Below are 14,442 nucleotides of genomic sequence, written 5' to 3'. Positions count from 1 at the left end.
AGCTAATTAAAAGAGCAGCAAACGTCATGGGACACACTCTGGACCCCCCGGAGGGAGTTGTGAAGGAGGGAATGAAAACAAAACTCCGTGCCATTATGAACAATACTGCACATCCTCTCTGGGACACGCTGAGGACTTTCAGCCAATGAATCGTGCAGTAATCGTGTGTCAAGAAACGTGAGTGGGGGGTCCTTCATGCCAACAGCAATACACCTGCAGAGTGCCTCGCTGCAAATGTGACAGACAAGTCAGAGCTTTTCTTTCTTTTTAATTTTCTTGCTTTACAGTCATTCTGACGTGTGTTCAGAGCAAAGTGTGTGTGTATATATTTATATATTTACTCACTTACTTACATATCTATGTATGTAGGTGTTTGTGTATTTAAAGAGCTACTGTGAAAAGACAAATGTCACCCTGGAGACAAGTCCTATCTATCTATTATGTAGTGTCTTTCATATCTGTCTATCTATTATATAGTGCCTTTCACCTACAGTATCTATTATAAAGTGTCTTTCATAACTATCTATTATATAGTGCCTTTCACCTACAGTATCTATTATAAAGTGTCTTTCATATCTGTCTATTATATAGTGTCTTTCACCTACAGTATCTATTATAAAGTGTCTTTCATATCTGTCTATTATATAGCGCCTTTCACCTACAGTATCTATTATAAAGTGTCTTTCATAACTATATTATATAGTGCCTTTCATCTATCTATCTATCTATAGCAGGGGTCCTCAATCCCAGTCCTGGAGGGCCGCAGTGGCTGCAGGTTTTTGTTCTAACCCAGTTGCTTAATTAGAAAGCAATTCTTGCCAATAATTTAATTTCATGACTTGTTAGTGCTGTAACTCTGCTATGTCAAGTAATTCTTATATCCTGGATTTTCTTTCCCTTTCTAAGGATTTCATCCAAATGATTTGAAGGCTAAAACAGAGGAGTAATTCTCAGTCCTTCACTTTTTCCTCTTCAATTTCCTTCCAAGTATTTAATTTAACCCAATAGTGCATGATAAATACACACAGGTGTAAATGGTAACAAGCTAAATGGAGAAATGCTGGTCTCTTTTGTCATTTGCATGTTACTGCTAATTAGGAGCAAATTAAAAGCCAAGAATATGGCTGTTTAAGACTAAAATAAGCAATAAGGGTTCACAATCTTAACAAGCGAGACAACTAAAGTGAAACAGAACTGTTACTTGCGCAATAAGGGCTTCTTATTAAGAAATTGGGTTGGAGCAAAAACCTGCAGCCACTGCGGCCCTCCAGGACTGGGATTGAGGACGCCTGTTCTATAGAGAGGAAAGACACCTACGTAATAGATAGAGAAGGTGATAAATTATATGATAGGTAAATAGGAAAAGCACTATATAATAGAAAAGTTGGTATATGATAGAGATAGATATTTAGTAAAAATACTATGTAATAGTTAGGGAAGGTGATAAAGTATTTGACAGATAGAAAAGACACCACATAATAGGTAATGTGTTATATGATAGAGATAGATAGAAATTCTAATAGTTTGAGAAGGTGCTGTATGCTAGGTAGACAACAAAGACATATAATAGAAAAGACGTTATAAATAGTTGGGTAGATAGGAACGACAATATGATAAACTGATAGGGAAGACACCATATAACACAGAAGAGTTTATACGAAGACAGAGGTATATATATTGACGGAAAAGACGCCATATAACCGAGAAGATGCGGCGGTACGTGACAGATGTGCAAGTCGCTCGCGTTTATGGCGTTACTCACTTGTGCTGTCGCTCCCTTTGCTTCTTCGTTCGAAATTTACAAACTTCAGACGGCACGGAAGCACTCGGGTGTCCGCTGTTTAAGCTTCGTGTCTTTAATTTTCTTTTCTTTTCCTTCCTTCTTTTTTATATTTTCGTTTTTACTTTTCTTTTTTTATTCGTCAGTGGGTGGGTCCGCTCCGCTCCGCCGCCCTCTCTGTGCCTTTTTTTTTTTATAAATTTGCGCTCCGAGGTGTTCTTCTGTTTTTTTCACTGGGCCGGATGCACCATGCAGGTTGTGTTTCTTCGTTTTATTTTTGTGTCTCTGCCCTGCTCTGTGTCTTTTTTTTTTTTTAATTATGCCTCAGACGTCCCCTCGCATTGCTTACTTGAACGTTTTCTTCGTCCACGAAGTGATTTGGAAGTAACTTTGGAGTCCAACACCTGTTTACTGAGCAGGTGTAATTCGACACGAAGCGGCCGACCAGGGAGGCGCCGACTGCAGTTGGATGTTTCACAAGACACCTGCCCACTCCCCGGGACCTGAGGAGGATCAGACTGAGGTGGCCTTCCGTGATCACTGAATTGAGGTGCTCCAGGTCATTTAGAAAAGTGTCGCAAAGCGCCTGCGCTCCTCTCTTGAGACTTTCACACTTGTGGCCCCGTTCAGGCAAGTGACACGGTCACTAAGTAAACGACCTGGGATGCGATGATTATTCGACGATGGTCAATTTTGTAAAACACACTGATGTCGGCTGCGACTGACTGTCCATTTTTAACGAGCGTAAACTAAAGCCGAATTATCACACAAAAGTCCTGAACCTTGCATGGCTTTACCTGCACGCACGTGAACGGCTTCATGTACCGTAGTTTCCAGAGGAGATCGGTTTACGACGAAGGGTTTCAGGAAACTGAATTTTTTGACAATGAGGGAACTGTATTATTAGAGATTCTCAACCCAGTTGACATAGTCTGGATTTGCATTATACCAAGTCGTAGATCGGTACATGTAATTTGCAGAGCACCATCTCTCCCTGAAAGAATGCGTTCTTGTGTTTCTCATCCACACTATCAAGACCACACCCCTCCGCTCCATCGAGCCACGCCCCTTAGTCTCGACATTCGCTAGGCCCCATTTTGACTGTGCCCTTCCCCACCCATGTTAAATAAATGCGGGTTAAAGTTCACCTGCAGTACCAGTAGTACCAGGGTGTTGTACCGTGTTAGCCATTATGAATGGAGAGAAAAGCCAAGCAAAATGACACCTTTTATTGGCTAACTAAAAAGATTACAATATGCAAGCTTTCGAGGCAACTCAGGCCCCTTCTTCAGGTAAGCATGTAATCAATGTTTACATCTTGCCTGAAGAAGGGGCCCGAGTTGCCTCGAAAGCTTGCATATTGTAATCTTTTTAGTTAGCCAATAAAAGGTGTCATTTTGCTTGGCTTTTCTCTACCTGCAATACCAGAGAGCGGGTCTATTCAATAAGGGCGCGCACAAAAAGGCGACCTCAATTGGGCGCGGCGAATAAAGGCAAACGCAACTATGTGCAATGCCACGTAGATATTTTATTATTGTCTAAATTATCTACGAACGCCTTTATTCGCCGCGCTCAATTGAGGTCGCCTTTTTGTGCGTGCCCTTATTGAAGGATACCCCAGAGAAGCATGGTGGTCTAAATCAGGGGTAGGCAAAGTCGGTCCTGGAGTGCCACAGTATGTGCAGGTTTTTGTTCCAACCCAGTTCCTTAACGAGAACTCAATTATTGCTGATGAAGCACATATTGCTTAAGTGACATTTTAATGCTTCATTTTAGTGGTCTTGCTTGTTAAGGTTCTCCAACCTTAATTGCTTATTTCAATCTTAAACTGCTGCATTCAGTGTTTTAATTGCTCCATAGCAATAAGATGTAAAAGACAAAGCAGCCAGCAGTTCTCCAGCTAGCTTTTTTCCAATTACATTTGTGTGTGTTCATCATGCACGGTTTGATTTAATAAAACACTTAATAGAAAAATGTGACAGACTGAAAATGATCTGTTTTAGGCTTCAAACCATTTGGATGATATCCTTGGAAAGGAAAAAAATCTACGATATAAAAGCCTTACATTGCACAGAGTAACAAGCCATAAAATTAAATAAGGTCTGAGATTGGCAATGATTGGTTTCTAATTAAGCAATTGGGTTGGAATGAAAACCTGTAGACACTGCGGCTCACCAGGACCGACATTGCCTACCCCTGTTTTACATCTTATTGCTAATAAGGAGCAATTAAAACACTGAATGCAGCAGTTTAAGATTGAAATAAGCAATTAAGGTTGGAGAACCTTAACAAGCGAGACCACTAAAATGAAGCATTAAAATGTCACTTAAGCAATATGTGCTTCATCAGCAATAATTGAGTTCTCGTTAAGGAACTGGGTTGGAACAAAAACCTGCACATACTGTGGCACTCCAGGACCGACGTTGCCTACCCCTGGTCTAAATCCCCACTTACCAGAAGATGGTAGTAACGCACCACAGAGTGTATAGATTTTATTCTAATTTGGGAGCGCAGGGTGTAAAATACCTTGGATTTGTAATCCGAATTCAAGGCTGGAGAATCACTCATTTGAATCGGGAGGATTGGCGAAACAGAGCAAACACCTCATTAGTAAACGAATGAATCGGAGACCCACACAGGCATTAGCGATTGCCGAGATTGTAGTACCTATAGCGCAGGTGTCGAACTCCAGGCCTGGAGGGCGCAGTGGCTGCAGGTTTTCATTCTAACCCTTTTCCTGATCAATGACCAGTTTTCACTGCCAATTCACTTTTTCCCCTTCATTTTAATTCATTCATTCATTCATTTTGTTTTTAAGGATTCAGTGCTCTGAATTGATTCGTTTCCTCATTAAATGACAGACAAACAGAAATGAGATGTGAAACGAGCCAACAGATGACCAGCTAAACTGGGGCTTCAGACTCCAACCAGTTTCTTAATGAGAACCCAATGCTTGCTGTTAATTAAACCCGTTATTTAATGATTCTTTCTCATTTCTAAAACTGATGATTTTATGTTTTTTTTCTAAGCACACCGTCAAGATGTTTTGATGACCTGAGAGATCAGACTTACTGAGACCTCCACCTTTCTCTGTTTTCAGATATTGTGTAATGGGCACTAGTGATGTGTCGTTCGCGAACGAGCCGGCTCTAAGAGCCGATGCCCGTCGAGCAGAGCCGAAGCCTCAGTCGCTCCTGCTCAGCTCTGCTGAAAATCCATTCGGCAGGGGCGGGACTTTACTTATATGGGCGCACAGAACATTGGCTCATAATGCCGGCTCGTTCACGAACAACACATCGGACTAGGATCGTACCATTATGTGAAAGAAGGAAGGGGGGCAGACGCTCCGAAGACAGCGAGTGTTGGTACAGGCCAGGTACACCGAGTGACACTGTCGCTCTGTGTACCTGTCGCTGCGACAGACGAGGAGCCAGATTTAAATGCAAGCGCATCGTGAAGAAAAAAAGACGAGTGAAGAAATGAGTGAAAGCCGAAAAAGAAGCAGCATCTGGCTGCATTTCAGTGATATTGGAGACTGCAAAGCTAAGTGCAGAATTTGTAATATGAAAATATCCGTTAGAGTAGGGTCAACAACAAACCTGCACAGACATATAAGAACCACCCACCCATCCGTGCAACTGGAGGACAGCGTGCCCTCTCTCCTGCCATCCACTGACCCTGGAAAAGAGCCAAGTACTTCTGCTGCAGCATCCACTGTCTTACCGAAAACTGCAGGTAGATAGATAGATACTTTATTAATCCCAATGGGAAATTCACATTCTTCAGCAGCAGCATACTGATACAATAAATAATATTAAATTAAAGAATGATAATAATACAGGTGAAAAAACAGACAATAACTATGTATAATGTTAAATATTAACGTTTACCCCCCCCCCCCCCCCCCGGGTGGAATTAAAGAGTTGCATAGTGTGGTGGAGGAACGATCTCCTCAATCTGTCAGTGGAGCAGGACAGTGACAGCAGTCTGTCACTGAAGCTGCTCTTCTGTCTGGAGATGATACTATTAAGTGGATGCAGTGGATTCTCCATGATTGACAGGAGTCTGCTCAGCGCCCTTCGCTCTGCCACAGATGTTAAACTGTCCAGCTCCATGCCAACAATAGAGCCTGCCTTCCTCACCAGTTTGTCCAGGCGTGAGGCGTCCCTCTTCTTTATGCTGCCTCCCCAGCACACCACTGCGTAGAAGAGGGCGCTCGCCACAACTGTCTGATAGAACATCTGCAGCATCTTATTGCAGATGTTGAAGGACGCCAGCCTTCTAAGGAAGTATAGTCGGCTCTGTCCTTTCTTGCACAGAGCATCAGTATTGGCAGTCCAGTCTAATTTATCATCCAGCTGCACTCCCAGGTATTTATAGGTCTGCACCCTCTGCACACAGTCACCTCTGATGATCACGGGGTCCATGAGGGGCCTGGTCCTCCTAAAATCCACCACCAGCTCCTTGGTTTTGCTGGTGTTCAGGTGTAGGTGGTTTGAGTCGCACCATTTAACAAAGTCATTGATTAGGTCCCTATACTCCTCCTCCAGCCCATTCCTGATGCAGGTATAACACGGTCTTCAGTTCAAACCAAAATAAGCACATTTATTCCAAAACAAATGACGCCAAACAAACAAATAAGTGTCGATGAGGAGCTGGCTAAAATGATAGCTAGCGACTTTCAACCATTTTCCATTGTGGAGGACAGAGGATTTACATCTTTTGTACAGGCCTTAAACCCCATGTATGTTCTCCCTAGCAGAAAAACTTTGTCCCAAACAATTATTCCATAACTATATATCTGAGGATGGAGTACAACACTGTGCTTTCAGAAACCACTGCTCTGGAAAAAAGGTAGCATTTAATGACAACGGCGCTGTGGATGAGGCATTTCAAAGAATAAGTGCAGCAGCAGCAAGATGCAACCCCAGCAGCCTGTCTGCTCCTCCATCAGAGGGCCAAGAGGAAGAAATTGGAGCAGGGCCGTGTTCACAGGAACCACAAGCTAATGCTGGGTGGAGGCTCTTTGACGAAAGAGCAACAGGAGACACTGCAAGGAGAAATCCCACAGCTTATGCTATGCTGGAGTTGAGGTCCTATCTTGAGGAGCCCCTCATCCAAAGAGCTGAAGACCCACTGAGCTGGTGGGAGGCCAAGGCTGCGGTCTACCCACGCCTGGTTAAGGTAATGGTAGGAAGACTTTGCATTGTCGCTACATCGGTTCCCTCAGAAAGAGTCTTCTCAAAAACAGGACAAATAATCACGGAGAGGAGAAATCGCATCAGCCCATCTAAGCTGAGGCATCTGGCATTTCTGAATGCCAACCTGGCCTAAAAACTTTTATTCAAAGAGTCATAGTGTTGTGTTGTTGTTGTTGAGTTTGGCCTTTATTTAATTTGTTTGCTGTGTTTGCTGTGGTTTTGTGTTAAGTTGTTCATTTAAAGCTTTTATTAAAATGTTAAACAATAGTAACTGTATTTTTTGTAATGAAAAAAAAATACATAAAATACGTAATGTCTGAAAACAATGAATAAGAAATTGCTTATACACAAACCATTCATAATTGCTTAATTAGGCTAAAATATAAGCATCCAAGTGATACTAAACGAAGAGCCATTCGGGAGCCGTAAGAGCCGGCTCTTTAAAGGGAGCCAATCCAAAAGAGCCGAAGCTTTGAAAAGAGCCGGAGTTCCCATCACTAATGGGCACAGCTGAGATGGTCGTGTGGCCGCTCGTTTCATGTCTCATTATTGTTTGGCTGCTAATTAAGGAAAAAGAAACAACTAAGGGGCCTGAGTCAAGTTAATTAAAAGAAGTAATTATCAGCAAAAACTGGTCACTAATTAAGAAGATGGTCAGAATGAAAACCTGCAGCCACTGCGGCCCTCCAGGACTGGAGTTCGACACCCCTGACCGATAGTGTTCAGGTTGGAAACTGATGAAGCGAAATCGTCGGGGCTAAAGACACACCCAAAGGTCTTCGCCTGAAATGAAGGCTCTAGGAGTCAGTGGATAGGCAAACAGAGTAATTAGCTTTATTGCAATAAAACACTAACGCGGACTCAACCCAGTTAGGCCAAACTGAGCTGAGCCCCGAACAGGCCAAAAATCACAATTTATATAATAATTTCTTATCATCCTGACCTCACTCGAAGCTGCTCATTTGCTGCTTTCCTCCCCGACTCCTTTTCTGCAGCTGGTCTAATTAACTTTTATTAGAACCACTAATATTTCTTGTTTTCTGTCAATTATCTTTATTTTTCTGCTTCGCTTATTTTTAGGTTGGCTGAGAGCCAACAGGTGTTTTCCCTTCTTCGTCCTTTCATTGTTACGCAGATGACACCCAGTTATATATTTCAACTTCACCATCTGCATCGCTTCCATCATCCTCACTTACTGATTGCCTTGCTGAGATCAAGTCTTGGTTATCTTCTAACTTCTTGCAGTTGAACTCTAATAAAACTGAGGTGCTTCTTATGGGCACGAAATCTGCAATAGCGAAGGTATCAAAGATCTCAGTATTAATAGACAACACATCTGTTACCTGTACAGATCAGATAAAAAGCCTTGGTGTGATCCTGGACAGTACGTTGTCTTTCCAGTCTCACATCAGTTCTGTTACTCGAGCAGCTTACTTTCACCTGCGAAACATTAATCGCTTGCATCCATTTTTGTCAAATCACTCTACTGCCATTTTAGTCAACAGTTTGGTCACCTCCCGCCTGGACTATTGCAACTCACTTCTCTTTGGTCTGCCTCAAAAATTACTACATAAACTTCAACTTGTTCAAAATTCGGCTGCTCGTATAATTACTAAAACACCCTATTCTGATCACATTACACCCGTTATTCAGCAGCTTCATTGGCTGCCAATAAAGTTTAGGGTCAACTACAAAATTTTAGTCCTTACATATAAGGCCATTCATAATCTTGCCCCCACATATCTCTCACAGCTCCTACAAGTCATTAAACCCTCTCGTATGCTCAGATCCTCTTTTTCCATTAACTTAAATAATCCACCAGCACGTCTTGTTACGATGGGATATCGCGCATTTAGTAGATCGGCACCTTCCTTATGGAACTCATTACCTGTTTATCTTAGGAATATGACTACCCTTCACCAATTTCAGGCTAATCTTAAAACTTATCTGTTCAAAATTGCTTATTCACTGTAACTGTTATTGGTGTTTTATCTGATGTTTTATTTGGATTTTAAATTTTCTAGTCATTGAATGTTTATTTTTTAACCTGATTGTACAGTGACCTTGAGGTTTTTGAAAGGCGCTTCAAATAAAATGTATTATTATTATTATTATTATTATTATCCTTGAGCTGTCTTTATCGCATCATCCTCCCTTGCTGGGTCCTCTAGCTCGGTTATATTGGTAGCTAGAGATAAGCTTTAGTTAAAAAGAAATATGGCATGTGCCTTTATTTAACCATTTGTTTAGCGGGCCTAACTTGTATTAATATTTGCACTAAGGTTTATCCTCTTTAATAAAACCCCTTTGTGCGTCCAGGTGTCCGTGTGTGTGTGTCTTCTGGTGAAGTGCGCATGCGCGGGGCATGGTGCGATGCGTGATATTACTGTCAGAGAAAGTTAGAGGCGTTTTACGGAAATACAAACCAGTATTACTTGGAGAGGAAATTAAAGGTACACAATACAGTGACGCATATTACAGCCACATACAAGCCAGTATTACTGTCAGAGGAGATTAAAGGCATATTACCGACACGCACGCCTGTATTACCGCCACAGAAAATTAAAGGTATATTACGGACATACAAGCCAGCAGACATACAAGACGGTATCCTTCAATAAGGGTGCGCACAAAAAGGCGAGCCTCAAAAGGGCGACCTCAATTGGGTGCAGCGAATAAAGGCGCACGTAAATAAAGATCTGCACCTTTGTTGCTTTCCACATATTCCAGAGCCATTTGAACTAAATTATCTACGAACGCCTTTGTTCACCGCGCTCAATTGAGGTCGCCCTTTTGAAGCTCGCCCTTTTGTGTGCGCCCTTATTGAATAGAGCTGTACAAGACAGTATTACTGTCACAGAAAATTAAAGACACACAATACACGGCGGCAGCCCACGAAGAACGGTCAGCTCAGCAAATAAACATCAACAACAGAAAGGCTGAAAGAAAGAAAAATACGACCAACAAAAAGAATGACGTCAAAGTCCCCTGCCATTTAATATAGACTGTTCCTACTAATGTTCATGCACTACTGTTCTAGCGCCCGTTATTGTAACGGGCTTAATGACTAGTGCTTATATATTTTTCTATATTTATTTATGCTAATAGGTTAGGTTTAGGTTTATTTGTCATATATACAGGGTAGGATTCAAAAGTAATGAGCCTCATTTTGTTCTGACGCGAACGTACCTCGCCGCGCACCCCACTTGCCAGCGACAGCGACGGTGGGTGTTGGCTTCACAACGCAATCAGCCTTGACGGGAACCCCTGTGCGGTAGTGCGTTACACAGCGGAATGGAAAGTTCGTTAGAGCAACGGTACGCGTTGAAGACGAAGACCATGCTCATTGCCTTCTTCGGAGTGAAGGGGATCATCCACTACGAGTTTGTCCCGCAAGGACAGACCGTGAATGCTGCTTACTACTTGGAAGTCCTGAAAAGGCTGAAAAGAAGCGTCGCGCGCAAGCGAAGGGACATCAAGGACAGCTGGAAGCTTCACCACGATAACGCGCCCAGCCACACCGCCTTCATCGTGAGCGCCTACCTGGCCCGGGTGAACGTTCCGGTGGTCCCCCAGCCTCCCTACAGTTCCGGACGTGTCGCCTTCTGACTTCTTCTTGTTTCCGCGTGTAAAATCAGCGCTGAAAGGAAAACGCTTCGACTCGATCGAGGACATCCAAGCAAATGTCAAGGCAGCCCTTGCAGCCATCCCGGAACAGGCCTACGTGGACGCCTTCGAGTCGTGGAAAAGCCGCCTACAAAAGTGTATTGATGCAGCAGGTGCCTATTTTGAAGACTATTAATTAGTTGTACCGATTTGCTCAATAAATTTGTCTTTTTGAACAAAGGCTCATTACTTTTGAATCCTACCCTGTAGGTTAACACAGGGTCAACATACAATGAAATGTGTATGACGAGAAAAACAAGTCACTCAGCCTCGATCTAATAAAGCTAAAAAAATAATTAAAAAAAATTACAAGTTAAAAATAGACAAGCCATATAAAATCAAATATGTACATTTAGAAGAAGTTATAGAGCAATATGAGTTGAATGAGCAGCAAGTACAAATGACAGTTATTGCCCAGATAATGTTTTATGAGTACAGTATGGTACAGTTTGTGTGTGAGTAGTGCAATGTAGATGTAATGTAAGTGTATGTAAGTGTTCAGGTGTTGCTGTTGAGGAGTCGAATGGCCTGGTGGTAAAAGCTGTTCTTAAGTCTTGTAGTCCGAGCAGCCAGACTCCTGTATTGTCTGCCAGACGGTAACAAGGAGAACAGCTGGCGTGCTGGATGGCTGTGGTCCTTTATGATGCTGCTTGTCTTACGTAAGCACCGATGGAGGTAAATGTCTTCAATGGCAGGGAGACTCTTGCCCGTGATGTGCTCTGCTGCCTTCACCACTCTCTGTAGTGATTTCCGGCTGCTGGCAGAGCAGCTCCCATACCAGACGGTAATGCAGCCCATCAGCAGACTCTCGACCACACTCCTGTAAAAGTTTGAGGTGATGTTGGCATTCATGCCAAACTTCCTCAGCCTCCTCAGGAAGTAGAGCCGCTAGGCGAGCTTTCTTGACCACAGTGTCTATGTGAAGGGTCCACGAGAGATCTTCGGTGATGTTTACTCCGAGGAACTTGAAGCTGTTAACCCTTTCAATTTCTACGCTGCTGATGTAGATGACCTGGTGTTCTCTGCCTTGTTGTTTCCGATAGTCCACGATCATCTCCTTGGTTTTGCTGACGTTAAGAGACAAGTTGTTATCCAGGCACCAATTACTCAATGCCAGCACCTCCTCTCTGTACGTCGTCTCATTGTTGTCAGTGATAAGGCCTATGATGGTTGTGTCGTTTGCAAACTTGATGATGGTGTTTGTGCCGTGTTTTGCAACACAGTCGTGGGTGAACAAGGAATACAAGAGGGGGCTAAGCACACAGCCCTGCGGCGCTCCTGTGTTTAAAATGAGTGACGAGGACGTGTGTTTGCCGACTCTCACCACCTTGGGGCCTGTTTGTGAGGAAAGAGAAAATCCATCTGCAGATGGTCGTCCCCAACCCAAGGTCGTCAAGCTTCAAGACGAGTTTTGAGGGGATGATGGTGTTGAATGCCGAGCTGTAATCTATGAACAGCATTCTGACATATGTATTTCCTCTTTCCAGGTGGGTGAGGGCAGTGTTTATTGTTAGCGCAATGGCATCCTCTGTCGATCTGTTTGCTCTGTAAGCAAATTGGAGAGGATCCAGTGTGTCGGGGAGGGAGGAGCAGATGTAACCTTTGACTAGTTGCTCGAAGCACTTCATAATGACCGATGTCAGTGCAACCAGGCGATAGTCATTCAGACAGGAGACCACTGGTTTCTTTGGGACAGGAATGATGGTGGATGCCTTGAAGGACGTGGGGACCACTGACTGCCTCAGGGAGAGATTGAAGATGTTGGTGAACACACCTGCTAGCTGGTCAGCACACGCCCTGAGGGCACGGCCTGGGATACCATCCGGTCCCGGAGCTTTGCGAGGATTGACCTTTTTGAAGGACCTTCGCACGTCAGACGTTTCAAGGATCACAGTGACAGACTCACTGCCCCCTTGAGGATATAGCACCTGTCCTTTGTTGGCTGCATCAAAACGAGCATAGAAAGTGTTGAGCTCGTCCGCAAGACATGCAGTGGGCTGAACACCGACTGTGTTTTTCTTTTTATAGTCAGTGATGCAGCACAGTCCATTGCACAGGCGCTTGGTGTCAGAGCTGTGGTAGCTTGACTCCACTTTGTCCCTGTAGTCCCATTTGGCCTTCTTGATGGACCTCCGGAGGTCATATCTGGCTGCTTTGTATGCACCAGAGTCCCCTGAGCCAAAGGCAGAGGTCCGCGCCTTGAGCTTAGCCCGAACCTCCCTATTTACAATTAATATTATTGGCATGGAGCTGGACAGTTTGACATCTGTGGCAGAGCAACGGGCGCTAAGCAGGCTCCTGTCAATTATGGAGAATCCACTGCATCCACTAAACAGGATCATCTCCAGACAGAGGAGCAGCTTCAGCGACAGACTGCTGTCACCGTCCTGCTCCACTGACAGACTGAGGACATCGGTCCTCCCCCAAACTATACGACTCTTCAATTCCACCTGGGGGGTAAACGTTAATATTATACAAAGTTATTGTCTGTTTTTACCTGCATGATTATCAATCTTTAATTTAATATTGTTTTTTGTATCAGTAAGGTGCTGCTGGAGTATGGGAATTTCCCCTTGGGATTAATAAAGTATCTACAGAGCATCCAGAAAGTATTCACAGCGCTTCATCACGTTTTCCACATTTTGTTATGTTACAGCCTTATTCCAAAATGGATTAAATTCATTTTTTTCCTCAGATTTCTACACACAACACCCCATAATGACAACGTGAAAAAAGTTTACTTGAGATTTATGCAAATTTATTAAAAATAAAAAAACGGAGAAATCCCATGTCCATAAGTATTCACAGCCTTTGCTCAATACTTTGTCGATGCACCTTTGGCAGCAATTCCAGCCTCAAGTCTTTTTGAATATGATGCCACAAGCTTGGCACACCTATCCTTGGCCAGTTTCGCCCATTCCTCTTTGCAGCACCTCTCAAGCTCCATCAGGTTGGATGGGAAGCGTCGGTGCACAGCCATTTTAAGATCTCTCAGAGATGTTCAATCGGATTCAAGTCTGGGCTCTGGCTGGGCCACTCAAGGACATTCACAGAGTTGTCCTGAAGCCACTCCTTTGATATCTTGGCTGTGTGCTTAGGGTCGTTGTCCTGCTGAAAGATGAACCGTCACCTCAGTCTGAGGTCAAGAGCGCTCTGGAGCAGGTTTTCATCCAGGATGTCTCTGTACATTGCTGCAGTCATCTTTCCCTTTATCCTGACTAGTCTCCCAGTTGCCCACAGCATGATGCTGCCACCACCATGCTTCACTGTAGGGATGGTATTGGCCTGGTGATGAACGGTGCCTGGTTTCCTCCAAACGTGACGCCTGGCATTCACACCAAAGAGTTCAATCTTTGTCTCATCAGACCAGAGAATTTTCTTTCTCATGGTCTGAGAGTCCTTCAGGTGCCTTTTGGCAAACTCCAGGTGGGCTGCCATATGCCTTTTAATATGGAGTGGCTTCCGTCTGGCCACTCTACCATACAGGCCTGATTGGTGGATTGCTGCAGAGATGGTTGTCCTTCTAGAAGGTTCTCCTCTCTCCACAGAGGACCTCTGGAGCTCTGACAGAGTGACCATCTGGTTCTTGGTCACCTCCTTGACTAAGGCTCTTCTCCCCCGATCACTCAGTTTAGATGGCCGGCCAGCTCTAGGAAGAGTCCTGGTGGTTTCGAACTTCTTCCAGTTACGGATGATGGAGGCCACTGTGCTCATTGGGACCTTCAAAGCAGCAGAAATTTTTCTGTAACCTTCCCCAGATTTGTGCCTCGAGACAATCCTGTCTCGGAGGTCTAC

The 14,442-nt window shown here is 43.8% G+C and overlaps 1 protein-coding gene across 1 annotated transcript in view; it reads right to left on the bottom strand.

The window, feature by feature from the left end:
• Nucleotides 1–2,474, bottom strand: part of LOC114665862 (myelin and lymphocyte protein-like) — a 31,969-nt gene extending 29,495 nt beyond the window's left edge. The window contains exon 1 of the mRNA XM_028820514.2: nt 1,763–2,474. The gene's annotated coding sequence lies outside the window, so the exon portion shown is untranslated. The remainder of the gene's footprint in view (nt 1–1,762) is intronic.
• Between the last annotated feature and the right edge of the window lie 11,968 nt (nt 2,475–14,442).

The sequence above is a fragment of the Erpetoichthys calabaricus genome, chromosome 15 (genome assembly GCF_900747795.2).
Source record: "Erpetoichthys calabaricus chromosome 15, fErpCal1.3, whole genome shotgun sequence".
Classification (NCBI taxonomy): domain Eukaryota; kingdom Metazoa; phylum Chordata; class Cladistia; order Polypteriformes; family Polypteridae; genus Erpetoichthys; species Erpetoichthys calabaricus.
This window is presented reverse-complemented; position numbering and strand designations above follow the sequence as displayed.